At 32.1% G+C, this 20041-nt stretch overlaps 1 long non-coding RNA gene across 1 annotated transcript in view; it reads right to left on the minus strand.

Moving 5' to 3' along the window:
* LOC118183458 (uncharacterized) overlaps positions 1-20041 on the minus strand; it is a 37209-nt gene that overhangs the window by 8184 nt on the left and 8984 nt on the right. The window lies entirely within an intron of this gene.

Consider the following 20041-nt stretch of genomic DNA (forward strand, 5'->3'; position numbering starts at 1 on the left):
AAACAATGCTTCTCATTTCAAATAATAAGCTGGTGCGGTAAATTTCCTTCCAAAAACATTTGCTTTTTTTAATTATTTATCAAAATTTTTCTAAAAGTGCACAGACACCCTCTTTATATACAGACAATTTCGTGAATCCATTTATGGTAATTTAATGGGTCCACCTAGTAATTATTAATATCATTCAAATTCATAACTTTCCTATGGAATTTGCCACATTGTCGCTATTTTGAACTATTTTAATGCTTTAGAATAAAAAAACATAATTTTTAGCATTGTAAAATATGCTTGTTAATATTAATTCTGAATGTTTTAATGTGATTCATGTTTATTACATAAGTGTACTACATTTATCTGAGTGCTTAAATTTAGCTGACGGAAAAATACTTATTAATGTTGGCTTCTAGCTATTTGTTGCGTGAAGTTATGCGCATTATTGCATTAAATAACTTGCATAGCGATACATCTCTTTTTTAAAGCTCTAGGAAGTAACTTAAAAAATTTATTGGGAGCCCATCGTCGGCCGGAGGTAAAGTCTCTGAAAACTGGTAATTTGACCCGGGGCTCGAATTCCTGCAAATGGGCTGACTGCATGAGCGTTTTCGTGATTTTCCCCATGCGCAATATATATGCGAGCCAATTTCTCTTGAAACGTCGTCCTCCGAGAATGCATCTCTGCCTTCGAATGCTTTTCATGATCAAATAAATCAAACTAAAACAAACTTTTGATTTAAAAACCTATTTTGTATCTTTTGCTTAATGTACTTCATAATTTTTATCAAATTTTTAATGATGGGTTTTTGTTGATATTTGTATGTGGTAAGTATTTAAATGCAATGGAAATAAGAGATTGTGTGATTTAAATTGTCTTCCTGGAATCTAAGTTTTTGAATTTCTAAGGAAATTCATACATCGTTCGTCATGTTTATGGAATTTCGGATGAAATTCATAATTTCTTTCATTATGTTCGACTTTGCATCATGTTTCATGAAACAATTTGTTACTTGTTCTCTTATTAAGTACAGAAGTTTATTATTTTATCCAAAAAGTACAGAAGTTTATTATTTTATCCAAAAGGTACAGAAATCTATTATTTTATCCAAAGTGTACAGAAGTTTATTATTCAAGAAAAACAAAAGTTTTAATTTAAGATTAATTAAGAAGTTTATTATTGAAGAAGTACAGAAGTATTAATTTAAGATTAATTAAGTAAAGATGCTTATTATTCAAGAAGTACAAAAGTTTTAGTTTAAGATTAATAAGGTACAGAAATTTATTATTTTATCCATTTATTGATAATTTATTATGTTTTATTATTTTATCCAAAAATCAATCTATTATTTTCTTCAATTTTTGTTTCTGGTTATTTAATTCGGAGGATTTTCGAAGAAACATTTTTACTTCCTTGTACGAAGTATTGTAATCACGAAAAATTCCGGGTACCATATTTCAACGAAAACATCCATTTTGACTGCTATCGAATGCAATTTAACGATGATTTTGCTTGACATCTGTATTTAACGACAGAATAAAGGATTGTTTCCCCTCCAAAAAAACTGTTTTAAATGGATTATGAAGAGATTTTTTTCGTGGCTTGTGTACGTACGTACATACGTATGTATATATGTATGTATCTTGCATAACTCAAAACAGAGTAGCCTCAGAACGTTGAAATTTTGTATATAGGACTGCTATAGGATGTAGTTGTGTACCTCCCTTTTTAGTGGTAATTGGCCGCATCAAAAGAAAATATATATATATAATATATACCAAATCTTTTACTCCACTGATTGAGCTCAGGTTTTTTATTCTTACATGACGGTGAATTGTGCATTTTTTTGCTTTATAAATGATTGAATGATATTTTTCTTATCTTCCGTTTAAGGTTTTTATGTCTTTAGTTAAGCTGCATGCAATATTTATTGCTGCATGCAATATTTGTAGAATTATCAACAATTTAAAAATTGTTTAAGTGCGGCTAAGCCTATTTTTTTAACCATAGCAGCCATATTTGATTACATTTGAAACGTACCAGTATAATGGATTTGTTGCCAATCTAGAGAAATTAAACTTCCAACAACAAAGTAACGCCTTCTTTTATTGTTGCGAATTACAATGCCTCATCCAATCTGGAATTATCATTTAAGTTATTAAATTATCCCATATATTGACTCAGCGTCCACAGCAAATTAAGTCAGTTTCTACACCTTCGGTGTCTTTTTGCCGAGTGAGACTAAAAGTAAACTTTCAGTTTTGTGCACCGAAAAATCTGCCTTTTTGCCCTCTGGCCGAAGTGTTTTTTTTTGCGTAGAAACTGTAACTTAAATTGTAAAAATTGTTTTTTAAATTGTTTTTAACTATATTTTTTATGTTTTTCTATATCTTTCAATTTTTAATATAGATATTTTAATTTTTTATGTATTTTTGACTTGTCGTCAAATGAGAGCTCAATTAATTGAATGAGAAATGTATCTCTAATGAAATTTGAGGAAATAAATTTAAATGAAATGCACAAAAAATGCGTATAATTTAATATTCAGTACAAGGAAGTCATGTAGTGTATATATCAGATTTTTTATTAAAATGTATTTATTAATGGATACAATTTCTATTTTAGTATTGTCATTTAAATCATCTATCCATATTTAAAATCACTTCCTTTCCGACTATGTAATTGCTTACATTCCCATGCCTATCTTTCCTTGTAAAGAAAATTATAGAGGGAGCTACGCCGCTCTTAGTTAATGATTCTATAGAAAGCTTTCAGTGATTTGAATGAGAGATAGAGAAATTTATTAAGTGTGGATGCAATCTATTTAAAATATGTAATTATATTATATTCATAAAGTAGTACAACCATAAAATGAAGTTAACTTTCCGTGCTATTTAAATAAATTTGTTAGTAGCTTATTTTATGCTTACTGCAAACTTCTAATGTTCCTCAGCATGCTTGAAACACTGAAAAATGCCTAGAGATAACTACATGTAAATAGCAGTCTGACTCAGCTGATAAAAATGAGCGAGAAAAAGTGACGAGGTTTCAACCAATTGTACAACGAAGATTGTTCGTAACAACTTGATGTTAAAGCGAGGTCATATGGGCCACAGTACCATCGCGAATTCCCATATGGCACAGACTCTCGTTTTCAAAATATGGTAAATTAGATTCACCGGTCATCAATATTCAAGGATAATGGCAGAAATAAAACGTAACTGAAACTTGAGGAGAAATTATTAATAGAAATTCGTACAAATGCATTAGTTAACATAAATTACAATATTTGGCAGTTGATTTTTCGCAAAATGTTGGAATTAAATGCAAATTTATGGAAATTGAAAAATGATGGAAAAATTAAGTCACCTCTTGTGGAAAACGCTCTTCTTTAATATGGTGTATGGTCACTTCGGACAGATATGCGTACCTCACATATTGATTTCATAGACTTTCATAGACTTTACAAAAGCGTTCATCAAGTCTTGGGAATTGCACTCCGCTTTTCTAAAAGTATACTTTTAAGCTCCTTGGTCCATGGAGGAATTTGTTGCGCTGAAATTCGGCGCCCTTAAACATGCCACTCATGTTCAATCGGATTACCGTCGGGTGAGTAAGATAGACAATCCATTCGAGTGATATCTTCTGTTTGCAAGTATTCTGACACCGTATATGCTGGATGGGGGCCGGGCATTGCTATCCATTAGCAAAACCTCTGGGCCAAAACAGTCTAACTTGGAGTTCCAGTACCTCGTGCACATATCTCCGAGCGGCTACAGAACCATCTTGAAAGATATGCAGCTCTGTAAGGCCATTTGTCATCATTCCTCCCCAAACCATTCAACCGCGGTCGCGGAAAGATATTTCGCGAACAAGGGAAGGCAAGTTACGTGTTCCTTCCTGTCTCCAGATCAAAAGACATCTAGAATCTCTAGAATCACTATTCAGACTTTATCTGGACTCGTCAGTAAATAATACTTTAGCCTAGTCATATTGGCTTCATTGAACATGACGACGGAACTAGTTTAAACGGGCCCGTCTGGAAGCTGGAGAGAGTGGAACACAAACCATTCGTTTTCTGGTATAGAGTCCAAAATCATTAATCCTCCATGCAACAGTAGAATGGCTACTTCGAATTCCTGATGAAGCCTGAAGGTCTGAAACCAAATCTCTTGTAATAGCTTCGCGGTTTCTTCGAGCTGGCAACGACAGAAAACTGTGTTCTGATGCAGTTGTTGCTCTTGGTAGCTCTTGACCAGCTGTCAATCAACTGATTAAGTGCTTCAAACATGACACTTTGAGGGATATTCAAATCTCCATTTGTGTTTGACCTCCCTCGATTCTACAAATTGTTCGCCCCTTTTGACCTTCACATAAATGATGCCTTTCAGCCATACAGTACATTGCTCTACACATTGTCAGTCACTGAATTTGCATATTGCCAGCGTAAACGTATGCAGGGAAATGCGATGTTGTGTTCAATTAATTGCATTTAATTAACGTAAATAAATAAAGCTTTGGGCACTGGTTGCAACATTAACTCAATGAGTATATTGTTTTCATTATACTTTAATTTTCATGACCAGTGTATTACGAATAACCTTTATTCTTTTCTGATGTCATTATGGTACGCACCCGCGTGGATCACGTGCCGCTCACTCGCGAAATTTAAAATTCTTAGATCTCTCAAGCTTCGAGATTTTTTGACAGGACATCAAAAATCGGAAATAAGAATTATATGCATGAATACAGCTGACTTCGGTCAACATGCCATCTCGAATTGCTTATCAAGTATAAAAGGTCTGACATGGACAACATGTGACTTCCTTGTATGCCTGTTAAATTATACAAATTTTTTGCTGCACTTCATTTAAACGTATTTTCTCCTAGTTTAATTAACCGATCCCTCAAGTCAAATTGAAAATGACATCAAAAATTAAAAATTGTGAAATTAAATATCTCAGTCCATTTTTCTCGTACGGAAGTTAAACTTATTGCAATTTTTTTTTTCGTAACGAGTATAAAACATTCCCAAGTACAAGTATAGGAAACAAGAATGGTATTAAAAGTTAGATTTCGTTATTTGTTCAAAATTAATATCTTTTGAAAAGTGAAATTACCAAATCATGAATATTTTCGTCATTGAAAACACTTCTGTAATTCAAAGTATATGTCTACGGCCAACGATTGCAAAAATAAAGCCAGGGAAAGAAATTTAAAGCCAGGAAAGGATACGGCAATTTGAAAAAAAAAAATGAGATGAGTAACGAAATATCATAGCAGTCGCATATGCAAAGTATTTACGTTCTACTGCTAATAGGTTTTGAATAATGCGAGATACATACGTACGTACGGACATGACGAAAAAAATCTCTTTAATCTATTTTACAATATGTTTTGGAATAAAGTGTCCTTTATTGTGTTCGTATCTACAGACGTCAAGCAAAAACAAAATTTTCAAAATATATATTTCCGTTGAAATTTGAATTTTTCCAGATTTTTTTCTTTAATTCGTGCAAGGAAGTAAAAACAAGATTATTATTTTTCATTTTTAAAATTCAATTACATTAATAATAAAAATTAAAATTAACAGTTTCAGTTAAATTTACTATTAGAGAGTAATGAGTTTAAGTTTCCTATTAATATTACTCACATTAATAATCAAAAGGAAATTCCAACTCTGAATACCATGGTGTAAGAATTATTTTTACCATTACTGCAGCTACAAATTCGTTGTCGTACGCACTTTGGTTTTGGGTACTGTAAAACTTATCAGAAATTACATTTATTGAAACAATAATAGAATTGGCTTTGTGCCATTCGAACACAAGGCTAGAATCCAAGTAAGAAATCAAGAAGATGATTTAATTAATAGTATTAACTCAATTGTTTGATATTTTACAATCGGTAACTCTGTTACCGCTTGCAAAACGAAAAGATATTTACATTTGAAGCAACGTAGCGATCTGTATTTTTCAGTGAATATATGTGTTACATTTGAGTTTATTATGCCTGGAAGATATAGATAAATTGAATTTTTAACTATATTTTAAATTTTTATATACTCTAAATTTAAGTGAAAAGGCTAAAAGTAGTATTTTCCCCATTCACATAGTAAATTTTTCTCTTTCTTATTCGTAGCTTACAATTTTAGTACAGAGATTAAAATTGGGATAGGATTATAAAAATAATTTTTTGATATAAAATCATGCTTAGTTTAGTGATTTCTTCGTAATTTAAATGTGTAATGCAAAATTTAATACCAGGTCATGCCTAATATAGTAATGTTGGTTGAATTTTAAAGTGTGATACAAAATTTAATTACAAGACTTAATAATATTTTCTTAATTTAGTGATTTTTATTGAATTTTTTAATGTCTTAGAAAATTTAGTTACAAGTAATGTTAGTAAATTCTCACAATCTAAAATGACCAGATTCTTAGTAGCCATTGCCGCAAAGACAATTTTTCCAGATTGAAGTAAGTACTTTAAATAAAATAAACAAATAATTGAAATAAATACTAATAAATTTTTATTTCTTAAAGCTGTTAATAGAACAATTCTTATTCATCAACATTTAATCATACAAAAGCAGCAAAAGAATCAGCTAATCAACAAACACTAACATTTTATCTGATAAATATCTTCTCCGAGTATGTTATTCAACAATTTCTAGTCATACTCTTTCTAAACTGGCTGAAATTCTTCGAACACTTCAACAGTGTTAAGTATCATGATTATAACAAATTCCAAAGTATCGAATTTTTTCTCCAGCTGCTCGCGTGTTATTTATTATCGAAATACGTGCTATGCTGCTGCGTTTATTCCCCGAAAACACGCTTCAGTTATTGATGCTACAAATTTGCTTTGAAAGATAAATGATTATTCCTAAGTCTGAAACAATATCTATTTCACTTTAATTTCAATTTCATATTCGGCTATTGTTTCATTTCTCAATTGTTGCATGCCATTCATTTTAAATATAATATTTCATTGAACGATTTGTAAAGTGTTTGTTTATTTTATTTAACCAGCTATGTTATCCCACGAAGCTTTACTGTCACTTCTCCCTTTTCGCTTTCCTGCCAGAAGCTAATTTTAGCTCAGGAGTATTTAAATGAGGTAAAAAAGAGATAGTATTTAAACAGAGGTTTTAAACTGCTTAGACAGAGCGTGTTCCACCTGCTGAAGGCCACATTACTAGTTGATATTCTACAATATCAAGGTGTCTTCGGTATAAATTGCTTTATTCTTGCAGTAGTGCTTATCACGCTAAACAGATTTGAGTCAACTATCGCGCTAAGTATTTTTTATATGTAGCCTTTGGCTAATTTACTATTTAGCTTTAGTTTAAGTTTGAATTGCTTATTTATGAGTTACGCCGCAAATGCTGGCTGGTTTTGGAAGCACAAGAAGTGCCTTCTGTTCAATTATTTGAGCTCTGAATAAAAAGGTCTTTTATACCTTTCTTACGTTTTTGTATGATTAACTAGGCATGGCGATAATTGGTTTATGTCTAATTGGAGCCTCGACTTAGTGCATGCTACCTAAGAGAGTGAAACTGTACACATTTTTTATCAGATAATTTTGTGTCATCAAAATATTTTCTCCTGCGTTTTTATATTTTATGATAGTTTCAAAATGAACCATATAAAGTTATGTACCTAATTCATTACACTGCTATTTCAAGCACTATTTCGAAGTATGAAATGAGTTTGGAGTAGAGTTTCAACAGTTCTTGAACAAGTAATTTTTTTATCCAAAACGCGATTTTTCTAAAAAATTCAAAATTCGAGGTACATCCTCAAACAGAATATGATCATCCCAGTACCTGACATATCCTAAATAACAGACTGAAATGCCGAACCATCCCGCGCAGTCCGGTGCGAGTGGACCTTTATCATAATCCAAAAATAGATGAATATAGAGATCTCTAGATAGATACAAACAGATTCCTTTCATCTCAAAGCATTTAAAAAACTCTTCGATAAGAGATAGATTTTATTGATGATGGTATTGATTTATTGAATGATAGTATTTGATAAGAGATAGTATTTATTGATGGCATAATGAACTAAGCTCTTTATTTAAATATTTTAAAAGATAATTTTAAATCCTTCTCCCAAAATTTGAATACTGGAAACAACTTTTTTTATCAGAATAATTAAGCAAATGGCCCTCAACGTTCGCCTTTGGTGTGTCCGCAAGCTCTAAAATTACCACATCACTCACTAGATTAAAACCCGAAAGAACGTATTTGGAGATAATTACAGGTCAGAGTACGATGATACAACATAAAAACGTAAACCGAACTTTAGAAGGAAAAAAAAATCTGAAAGCTTTCAGATTTTACATTACGCACAAAAAGGCGTTTTTTAACGTTTTTTGGGTTACTTTTATTTCTTAAAAATCAAGTTCCTCGCACTTAAACCCGCGCGCTGAGATAAAAATGTCTTTTTTTTGGGGGGGGGTACAGTGCTGCCATTGCTCGCTTTGAAATCGTTGAGTTTGTTAATCAAAAATACGTTAAAGTTTTATAAAATATGAAATCTCTACATATAATAAAAGAAAGATTCTGTCTGTGTGTGTGTGTGTCTTTCGGTTGCGCTGCGCATAAGCTAATAGACCCACGGCTACGAAATTTGGTACATAGGTGCATCTAGACAAGAGCCAGTGGACTTCGAAGCGAATTTTTCGAAATTCGAATTGGAATTTTTTTAATTTTATGTTTTGTGACGAAATTGCGTCAGTTTGAGACATAATGGTCTATAGGAAAGCGAGATTTTACTTTACACATTCCATTTTCACATCGTCATGAAACGTAGGCACTTAGCTAATTTACGAACTTAAAATAAATTTCGTGTTTTAATAAATCGATTAAATACGAATTTATTTAACAAAGGGAGCTTAACACCTTTTCAACGGGATTTTTTCTAAAAAAGTTTATTTTTAAAAATGTACAGTTTATTTTTCTGTGATTTTTGGACACGTTTAACTTTCATCCTTGCGACTGCTTTTACAAGAAGAATTTTGGGAAAATGATAATATTTTGTATTTTAAAAAATTTTTTAAATGAAGCTTCCGAGTACACTTCTCACATCTCACATCTTTAAAAATGTGATTTTGGCAACAATTTTCCTTTCTTATTGTTGTTGATAGATTTTTGATGAAATCGCATCATTTTGAATAGTTTCATTCTTTTAGAAATATGGGTTTGGCAACAATTTTTCGTCGCATTTCTTATGTCCCTGTTTTTAAGAGATTTTTTATATATATATAATACATTTTTATTGATATTTTTATCAAAAATTTAGTTGTTCTGCAGAGTAAAACTGTGTGCGGAAGTTTTTGGTTTTTGAGTTTCTTTCATTTTATTGTTTGCTTATTTCACTGTTTGTAAAATATTGAAAAGTTTTGCATGATTTTTTTTTCTTCAACGGAAAGTTGGTTAATTTTTTTATTAGGATAATTAATATTTGTATTAAGGGATATAGCTTATTTCATTGTAATTTTTTTCGCTTGAAAATATAAGATAAAGTATCATTAATTATAATTTGCTTTTCCGAATTTTTTTCCTTTTTGTATTCCTTAATGTTATTAATTGCTCATTTCACTGTTTTTAAGATATTGAAAAGTTCTGAGTGATTTTTTTAGGAAACAAAGTTCTTAACCTCCTTTATACGATTTGAGTTCTTAAGATTTTGCAAAGGGAAGTTGGTTAATTTATTTATTAGGATAATTAATATTTGTATTAATGGGTATTGCTTATTTCATTGTAATTTTGTTATACGTAATAACTTTTTTTTATGAAGTTGCTCTGCAGAGTAAAATTCTACGCAGTTTTTAAATTTAACGTTTGGTCCCGTCAGCCATTTTTACAGTACATTTAAAAGCCAGACGAAGGCTGGGAGCGAAGCTGCTAGTAGATAATAAAACATATTGTAAATTTGGACTTCCAGATGCGCATATTGGGCTGGAAACGTACGCTATTAAAAATTTGATGGCTCTAGATTTGATGGCGTTTTATCACAAGAAGAGAAATATACATACATTTGCAGATTCTTCATTGTTTAATTTCTTTAAATATAATATAGGGCTGTAATATTTGGTAGCAACAGTTCGAAAAGTGAACCGCCATTTAAATATTTCAACGAAAAATGTCAAAATGACATTAATAGCCCTCTGGGCTATAAACTGGTGAACTCTATTATCTTTCTAAAAATAATAAAGCTCAGAAACTTAAGAAACTGCAGTACCTCTACAGATTGATCTGAACAAACGATAAAATTTATGTTTCCTTTTTTCCAAAGGCAGTAAAACCTATTTACTCCCCCTCCAACAAGTTTTAAAATTTTCCTCTTCTAATTATTATGCACGCTTTTCGAATTTATAAATAGAAAATTTTGTGTGTTTTTAATATCTCCTATTCTGTTTCTTTGTCAAGGTATTTTATTTTCATTGTAAGTGATTATCTGCTTCATTTCTGTAGTGGAAGTAACTCCCCAAAAATAAGTGAGAGTATAAAGTTAAATTAACAACACTTTTTGTCTCCTCAGTGGGACATTACCGAGACACGTCGAGTAAGTATTAGGCTTGCAAATAATAAATATTCTTAAACATTATAAGGAAAGGACAATACTGAATCACAAAGAGTTGAAAAATGCGGTAGAAAGCATAAAACTACCACTACAGATGGTTTCTGCCTTGATAAGAAATCAAATGAAAACGCCGGGCTTCCTAATGTTCACCTACAAAAAGAGTTGATATATTCTGGAATTCTACTGTGCGTCAAAAAGAAAGAAAAAGGCTCAAAGCAATCGTAGAACTGCTCGACCTCGGAAGAGGCAACTTTTAACAGCCAGTATGAAAAAAAAGGTTTAGTATTGACACTAAGATATTGGGAAAACATGATGTTTTATAAAAATACAGACCTCGTTGTTAAAGGTAAGCATTCTCGATATTAGAAAATCATTTCACGATAGCATCTCGCCAAAATGTGAAGTATCCCGAAAAAATAACATAAAAGTGTCCTGTGGTTGCTTCTGTATTCTGGATACCGAGCCATTTGCACTCATTAGTTGGGTGATCATTTTGAAAACCTTATCAAAATTGCAGAGAAAAAAACTAGTGGCAACTCTGGGAAATAGGTGGCCAGGTAGAAATGGCATTTTTCAACAAGATTCTACACAGTGCTACAAATTCAAGAAGGGAATAAAAACTTTCCAAAATAATCAAATGCGTGTCCTTAACTATCCAGAAAATTCAGCTGAGCTCAATCTAATTGAAAATATCAGATCAGTTTGGGAAACTGCCAAAATAAGGTTTAAATCGAAAGATCTTAATCTTTCGATTTAAATAATCAATAACAAATCTTCCGATTTCTAAGATCATTAATGTGTGGTTTCGGGATGACGAAGGTAAAAAAAAGGTGAAATCAATGCCCGGAATGCTGGAAGACGTTATCAAAGAAAAAGGAGGATATATTTCTCATTCGGTTGTTTTAGATACATGTTTTATTAAATTATGTCGTTTTATTATGTGTGCAGATTAATTTGCAGGCGAGCTGTCATAAGATCTTTCGCATCCCACAGAACAGCAGTGGATTGCACGTCAGTGTAAATAAGACAGTCATTTAAACACACAAAACGTTTTGGTACTTCTGATTATCCGTGCATCGGGTTTAACATTCAGTTGAACCGACGCATTTTTCAAATATTTAAGTACACATGCGATATTAGCCAATGCAGGGGTTTCGTATGCAAAATACATGCTTGAGAACATGTGAATTTATAAGATTTATATTTAACCGTTGTTTCGCGGATCAGTATTTTTGCATGCGGACGTGTTCCTAATAGACTGAATGCACACAGAACCGATGATAGCTTGATAAAATTTATTTTACCAAAAGGAACACTTTACATTTCTGGAACTTTCCACAAAATTACTAGAATAAGTCTCCTCAGTATCACAGAGCACAATCAGTAGTTACACTTCAAACGACTAAGAACGTTAACCCCAACGAAGTTCAAAGTTAATTCTACGTGATCAGAGATTTAGAGAATTTGTAAAAATTCCGCGTTTGAATGCTGCAAAGAATTCTACATAATTTACTAAAAAAGGTTTTCTACTTCAGTTTCACCTGAAACTGGATTATATAGGCGCTTTGCTCGAAGACATTTTTTGTAAGTGCTAGAAAGCTTATTCTTTTCTTTGCAAAATCAATGGTAAATAAGCCGAAAGCTTATTGGAATCATGTCTTATTTGCAGATGAAAGCAAATTTAGGATTTTTTGTTATTTTAGCAAATTACATAAATTTGCTATTAATATTCACCAAAGTATCTAATCTGTATTTTCGATTTTCAAAAGTTTTTCTGATCATTATCTGAGAATAATATACAATTCGAAACCGCTGCATTTGCATTAGATAAAAAATGGACTTCTATGCTGATGCATATGAATTCCATTTTCAAGCTAATTATGAATATGTTGCAAAAACTCATATACTGTTGGTGCCATCAAATTTAACTAAAATTATAATAAAATATGTCATTAAATTTAATTATTTTGTTTTAGGATGGAATTTTTATTATTGAGAAAATGGTGATTATTTTTTCTCAAAACGAATGAAAAACAGCTGCAACAAAAGTTTAATCTCTTACTGAATGGCAATAATATATTGTATACATTTGAATTTGGTGAGCTGTTTGTCGAGTTAAGAAAACTTTGCGTGTTACCGTTAATTAATGTTTAATAAGTTCTTTTAAGTTGGTAGATTAAAAATATACTGCTTCTTTTAAATCTTCTTTTCCTTTTAATTTTGCTTAGTATCTTCCATCCACTTTTCCAGGCAGATTTTAGGCTCATCTGTATTTAAAGCATCTAAATGTTTCCTATCGTCATTCATTGAATTAATGATTTAAATAAAATTCCATTATATTTTACCTAGGGATTAAAATTCTGTTTAAAAATTTTTTAGTTTAGAGCCACTAAATGCATTCAATGCATATGGTCCGTATATTTTCGATCGAATTTCTTTCCACTGACTATAACTAAAGACTTGTTCTTTGTAGGTGTCGCTCGTCTCTGCGAGTGAATTTGTAATACGAAATCTCTCCCAATAGGAGGTAGTGGCTGAATTTGTCCGCAGCTAAAGATCCGGCTGTTGTGTTCGGACGCGCTTTTTCGTTTCCATGGAGACTACTGCACGTGCTGCTCCCTCCACCGAATCGTCTGTGAGACATCCGCAGCGCGGGTTTTCTGTTGACGCCACCAAAAACCGCTGCTCGTGGTCGCAATGCAGTCGCAGTATACGTAAGATTTCAGGAACTCGAGGGTTTCGTGGCAGAAAGTCCGGTTTGCAGAAGACTGATAATCGATATTTGGATGTTAAAAGTTCTTGCTTATTGAGTCGGCTTTGGATCCGAATAATTCCATGATCATTTCTTCAACGCATAAAAACTGAAAAAGATGCTATTAGCATTCTCATTCCTTTTATCTTTCCCCCCTCACCTTAACAGCTAAAGGTTATAATTAACTCGAAAAACTATTGTTCATTTTCCTCAATCACCTCTTCAGGATGGTGGAGGCTGCGTCCTCAATCCATCCACGCCGTCAAAGATCTTTTATTTACCTTCGAAGCTGCAGCAGCACATTTCCACATAGTTTAAAACAAAAGACAGTCATTTAAAAACAATACGTAATTTTCAATTATATTTCGCAAAAAAATTTTACTGATTTATTATTATGATATTCACTTCAATGCAATCTCCATGCAATAATTTCCAACAAAAGCAAAAGTTTAATGCTAACTTAGTATTCCGTAGTAGCATATAAATTCAGTTAAACTTTCAATCTATTGAAGTTTCTATGAAAAATATTATTTAAAAAGGGCTTACCTATTAGTTATACTGAAGTTCAAATATTCATAAAATTAAGAGTTTTGATTAGATTTAAGCTAATCTACGTTACATTATAGAGTCATTCGGTTACTTTGGAGCAGGAGACATGAAAAATGAGCAATGCCCTCGCCGAGACTTGAACCTGGACCTCTCGAATACGGGCCGAGGTGCTACCGTTACTCCACAAAGGCATGCAGAAAGGAGAGAGAAAATACCTTATAGCATCATCACACAATTAAGTACAGCGTAGATTGACAGTTACTAATTCTGTAGATTGCTATAAGTTTCTGGAAAAAATATATTTAACATTCAAATCATAAAAATATATATCAGAGTATGGTGGTGTTTTGGTGTATTTAATTATGGCAAAGCATACTAGGGCTATCTGCCTAAGGGGAGGGATGCCTTCGTGGAGGACTTTCTAAGGGAAACTGGCTCGTATACACGTTACACATGGGGAAAACCACGAAAACACCCATGCAGCCAGCCCGTTCGCAATATCAGAGTATGGACTGAGAGATTTAAAAAATAAATTTTCTTAATAATTTTTCGTTCCAAATTTTAATGTTATAACCTGTTCTTAATTTTATATCTCATTATCATATCTTATTATTCTCACTCCTGAGTCATGAATAGAAAGGCTTCACAAAACTCATGGACTGAATGAGAGTATAACTGCCATTGCCAAATGTGGTGACTTTGTACAACACGTACACAGTTTTGACCACATGCAATAAAAAGGTTCAATATACCTTTTATTTTGCCACAAACTTCTTGAAAAAACCATCATTCAACAATATCCATGTAACTTAAAGTTATAAAGTTAGAACAGAGCTAAAAGTATCTATCACTTTTGTAGAATATGATCCTAAGCACAACATTATGACAGCTTGTTCTGCTAGCCTTTGTACAGTTATGGATAACTATTAATTTATACTATCATCTCTGTTACTAAGTATTGAATAATTTGAACATGTTCTGTAGAGTCATTAGGTTATTTTGAAGCAGGAGACATAAAAAATGTACTGTGCCTTCTCTCGGATTCGAACCTTGGACCCCTTGTGATGCTTCTTTGGCGAAATGAAGCAACTCCAATGATGGAACACAGCAATAACATTTATTTAACACTCAAAAAAATGGCGACACACAAGCAAAAAGAGAAAACATATTCTAACATTTTAAAAATAAATTACATTCTTCGTGCGAGAGTCGCACGAGGCACTCGAGTCTGGTTTCAAATATTGCCATTCACAAATACCTTAATGTTCATGTATTTAAATTATTTAAACTACAAGATTTTAATATTATTTAAATCTGTTACAACCTCTCCCCCAACGGAGAGACTTTTGCCAAAGGGAAAAGTTCTGTAAATTTCGAAGTTTATAAGCTCGGCTTGCTCAATTGCTTAAAGAGAAAAGATAACTTCTCTCATAAGTTTCCAAATTTTCAGGCCGAAAATTTTAAGTTTTAAACAAATATTTTTACACCACATTTAAATAGGAAGAAAATGGACAGTGTTGAAATTAGTCTTCTTTTTTTTTTTTTTTCTTGACGGCGCCTAGATCTCTTCCATGGCGGACCAGTTCCTCGGCTATATTTCACAGCAAAGCCTTTCTTCAGTTCATCTGTGCCTTTCGGATAATATTCATTTGTCATTTGCTTTCAACATTTGTTTTCTTCGTCTATTAGTAGCGGCATTGATATTAAATCGAAAGCCGAAAGATGATGATAACGCTGCATTGCAAAATGATTCTCAATATTAATTTCTTTATCGTTTTTCAAATTTTCGTAAAAATCTTCCACGTTTAATTCCGGTGATTTAACTTCTTCTTCAAAGATATCTTTGGATGCTTTATTTTCTTCCTTCATCGGTTCCAAGATCTTCTCTTCAACTATTTTTCTTTTCCTTTGAGCTCTAGTAGAAACGGCATTAAAATGGTATCACTAAGATCACCTTCAAGTGATAAACTAATAAAATAAGGCAGTTCAGTGTTAACAGGAAGTAATAACCTGCTATCACTAATATTACGTTCAGTGATGAACTAATAAAATAAGGCAATTCAATATTAACAGGAAGTAATAACCTGGTATCACTAATATTATGTTCAGTGATGAACTAATAAAATAAGACAATTCAATATCAACAGGAAGTTACGTTCAGTGATGAACTAATAAAATAAGGCAATTCAATATTAACAGAAAGTAATATTCTGGTATCGCTAATATTGCGTTCAGTGATGAACTAATAAAATAAAGCAATTCAATATTAACAGAAAGAAATATTCTGGTATCGCTAATATTGCATTCAGTGATGAACTAATAAAATAAAGCAATTCAATATTAACAGGAAGTAATAATCTGGTATCACTAATATTACGTTCAGTGATGAACTAATAAAATAAAAATACGCACGATTATTCGATCTCGCCGGTGCCTCCAAAATAATTAAGACTGTGATGCTTCTTTGGCGAAATGAAGCAACTCCAATGATGGAACACAGCAATAACATTTATTTAACACTCAACAAAATGGCGACATACAAGCAAAAAGAGAAAACATATTCTAACATTTTAAAAATAAATTACATTCTTCGTGCGAGAGTCGCACGAGGCACTCGAGTCTGGTTTCAAATATTGCCATTCACAAATACCTTAATGTTCATCTATTTAAATTATTTAAACTACAAGATTTTAATATTATTTAAATCTGTTACACCCTCAAATACGCGTCGAGTATGCTTCCAATTACACCACAAAAGCATGCTGAAAGGAGGAAGAAGATACCTTATATTGCTATCCCTTTTAAAGGGCGACTGGGGATGAGGGAACCCAATCACCAAATCCTGGTGGTGACGAATTACTGTCCACGGCGACACTTGTAGAGGCGCCAGTTGTACACCACTTGTTCAGGAGCCACTTATAGTCATTAGATTTTTTTTAAGCTGAAGATATAAAAAATGTGCAGGGCTTTCGCCGGAACTCGAATTCTGGACTTGTCGAGTGTGCTTCCAGTTGCACCACGAAGGCATACGGAAAGGAGGGAGAAAATGCCTTATAGCTTGTGTGCTTTTGCATTGTGGAAAAAGGACAGCATCTAGAAACCACCAAATTTTGAATGCCATAGTTATCGGCACGAACATGTGCACATCGAAGGTCGAATTTTGAATTTCGAACTAGCTACTTATTTATGAAATATTTTTTGAGAATTTAGTGAGCTTTTGATTAAAAAACTCAGTGATTTAAAAGCGATATATTTCCAATGCTCGAAATAAAACATTTTTATTTTCAGGACCCCAGTCTGTTGTCGTTGGACAGAATGTAACATATTTATCTTTAAAATTTAATCCATTTAAAAGCTTAAAATTACGCCATTTAAAAGCAGTGCGTTGCCCTTGCCTGAAGTAAAATACTTTTATCTTCTCCCGCGCTCCAGTGTGTTGCCATTTGGCGAACAGTAAAATATTTAACTTTCAAATTTATTCTGTTTGTTATCGATTAACAAACTAAGCAATGAGCGCAGTTTCCAACAATGTTTTTTAATTTTTTTATCTGATTGATATAAATAAAAATGCATTTAACTCATGATATATCTAATTAAAAGCATTAACTTTTTTATGAAATTGCATTAGCTAGACTCATTAAAATTCATTACACACACACACACACACATATATATATATATCTGTCATAATTTAATGGGTAGAAGAAAACACTGGAACTTTTAACAGGTTTCTATATTCGTCATGGCTGAGACGGCAGTGGTGGCTGAAGGTAAAAGCTATGATGACGCAGTTAACACACTTGAGCTTGAAGAATTTTCAATCTTTATTTTCACGCATATAAAACCATCTTAGCAGATCTTTATCCAATCGTAATAAAATGCGATAAGTTTTATGTACATTGGTTTTAAAAGTACGACGTTGTTACGTAGAAAAAAAAATAATATTTTTCATTTAACTTTTATCTCTTTACAAACTGACTGCTTGGTGCCGCGACAAAAAAAAAAAAAAAAAAAACTAACTACTAAAACTTAGTACATACAATAATCAAAACTTTTAAACACTAAAAGACATCAAATATATCCTCACCTGGTGTTTAAGTAGAATCACGATTAATTGACAAAAACAAAATTCGAAAATGCACTTCCACAACAAAATCTTTAACACGCTATCTCTCACTAAATTAAAACTAATTTATATCTCCAACCTGTAAACACATAAATTTCAATACAAAATCTAGAGATAGCCTTAAACCTTTAACATTTCAAATACCACACATATCTCTTCAAACATCTCTTCAACAACCCATGAGGTGTTGCCCCGGATAGTTGCGGACCTGGACTAGACCCGAATAGTCTTAGTAAGCCGCACGGGTGTCCAGATTCTGCTCTCAACTCAACTCCTTTTCCGTGCAACAGCTTAAGAAACCTCGGTTTACACTCTGCAAGAAACGCCTCAAAATTACTATTGGTTCAAACAACACTAAAATTAAAAATTTAGCCAATCTTAAGGAAACTTGGACTCCCTTTCGCCAATTAAAAGAAAGATAATAAATAGCCACTGAAATTCTCAGAAATTCAGAACTTTCTACAAGAAGACAGACCCTTTCTTTCCCACGCAACAGAAGAATGTTTCCAACCTATAACTCTGTCAAAAAAATCGCCGCCCCTTAGAACTATTCGCCTCTGAACGAGAAAAACACATGTTTTCAACCCCCGCGAAAAAGGGGAAAATGCAGCTGGACAGTGACCTCTAACCTCCAAAGAAGCCTACGCGTGAGAAACGGAAATACAACCGCGCCCTTTTAACTGTAACACATATTCTTCCAAACTTAAGGGAGCTTTGCTGTAATGTTTAACAATATTAAATATTATACATTAATTTTAAAATAAGCACAATACAAATTCACAGTAAAATAATACGCAAAAATTATACACAACAAAAATACATAAGAATTTTCCATAACAACGTAAGCATTTAAGCAAGGTAAAACAGCGCGGTGTTGGTAGAGCAGAAGTTGGAGAAAGGAAGAATGACGTAATTATTTGTGAGCGGTATTTATACTGAGTAATTGCAGAAAGTACTCTAAGCTACGATTGGTTAATTTTAGTTTTAGTTACCTTTTTCCAAACAGTGTTATATAACATGGAAAGATCTCGAATTTGGGAGAACAGCAAATTTAGAATAGTTAATTTTGAGGTTGGCAATTATTTCTTACAGCAGCCATCGTATTTTGTTATATCTGTATATCTGTATTTGTTATATCGTATTTTGTACACATATATATATATATATATATATTTTCCCCATTTATAATAATTAATTTAGGTGGCTAGCCACACAAGCGGCTAGTTTTATAAATATTTTAGTCGTTAATATGCTTTTGATATCATCTATTACACGAAATGCAATTTATATTTCTTCTATTTGAACTTGATGAAAACAAAAATCCAAACAAATTATATAAAAATGTGCGGATAAATATTTGGTAGTAACAATGAAACGAAAAGCACGAGAAGTATAGAAGATCACAAGAAATAATTTCCAGTAATTGAAATAGCATCGGTCTAAAAAAATATATAGCAAAAATTTATATTTCTACTTAAGAAAGAACAATTAAAAAAAATAATAATAAAATTTATGTTTTCATTTCTCATTGCACATTGCAATTTGTTTACCAATAAAAATTAAAACAAATATTGCAACTTTAACACTTTATATTACATTCTGACACCTCAAATAAGAGTTTGTAAGAATTATGTGAATTTTATTAACAGTTAAATTTTCAGTTAAACTTCATTTTCTATCACTTCTTAATTTCAACTTACCATTTCCGGCTAGAATGTAGTTTTAGAATCACCCTAAAAATTTAAAATACTAATAATTAATATTAAACATATTAAAATATAAAGGTTTTTTTAAAATTTAGAAAATTCCAAACTGATCTTCGTGAGCAAATTTCACATCAATACTCGTATTTCATTCTAAATAATTACGATAAACATCCTAATTTAAGAAATAATTGCCAGCAATTTAAGAATTAATTGCCAGATAGAACACAAAATTATACGTAAAATCAAGCACAAATGTTAGATTGCGCAGATTTTAAATAAATTCCAGGAATTTTGAGGGCGACTTGCACAGGTCTTTCT

This window comes from Stegodyphus dumicola, chromosome 6 (assembly GCF_044657685.1).
Source record: "Stegodyphus dumicola isolate Sdum_Otavi_A_Nest chromosome 6, ASM4465768v1".
Lineage (NCBI taxonomy): Eukaryota > Metazoa > Arthropoda > Arachnida > Araneae > Eresidae > Stegodyphus > Stegodyphus dumicola.